The following is a 1015-nucleotide window of genomic DNA, read 5'->3' on the forward strand; positions in this document are numbered from 1 at the left end:
GGGTAGAAACGTGCCAGAAACTTGCTTTCCACCTCATCCCAGGTTGTTAGGCTTCCCCTTGGGAATGATTCTAGCCATTTAGCTGCCTTGTCCCTAAGTGAAAATGGGAACAAGAGCAGTTTATAGGCATCTTCCTGGACTCCATTGGACTTCACAGTATCGCAAATTCTCAGGAATTTTGTGAGATGTTGGTTTGGGTCTTCATTAGCACTCCCACCAAATGAACAATGATCCTCCACCAGTGATATTAGCTGTGGTTTGAGTTCAAAATTGTTGGCCTGAATGGGTGGTTTCTGAATGCTGCTACCACAATTCCCAGAGGTTGGGTTTATGTATGAACCAAGAACCCTCCTCTCGGGAATGGCATTGTTTCCATCAGCTCTCTCATGGTTGTGCACTTCTCTATCCATGTTGAGATCTAGAGCTTCCTCAAAATTGTCCTCAGATTCTCCTTCAGATTCTTCTTCTCTCAGTACTCTCTCCCCTCTTGCTTCCCTTCTAAGTCTATGAAGGGTCCTCACTGGTTCGGTATATGGAGGAGTTGATGTCTCTCCTCTCCTACCTGTCATACAAGAACACACCACAAGCAACAACAAGTTGAATACTCTTGGTTAATGGAAGAGTATGGTTAGAGCAGTTGAGGAATTAATTCAAATAGTTAGTGGGTCAGTGAGTTAGTTGCTTGAAATGAAAGGCATAAGAAAGAAAAACAAGTAACAGAGTGCAGAAATTAAAATTCAACAAGTAACTTGAACTGAATTAACAAAACAAGAAAAATGCTCAATCTAGTTAACTTCCAATTTGAGAATTGTCAATCGAAAACCAATCCCCGGCAACGGCGCCATAAACTTGATAACTACGATTTTTGGAAATTGCACGATCGGCAAAAATTCCTTCCGGCAAGTGCACCGGTTATCGTCAAGTAAAAACTCAAAATAGAGTGAGGTCGAATCCCACAAGGATTGGTTGAGTGAGCAATTCGGATTAGAAGTGTGTTCTAGTTGAGCGGAATCAA

Source organism: Arachis duranensis, chromosome 1 (assembly GCF_000817695.3).
Source record: "Arachis duranensis cultivar V14167 chromosome 1, aradu.V14167.gnm2.J7QH, whole genome shotgun sequence".
Lineage (NCBI taxonomy): Eukaryota > Viridiplantae > Streptophyta > Magnoliopsida > Fabales > Fabaceae > Arachis > Arachis duranensis.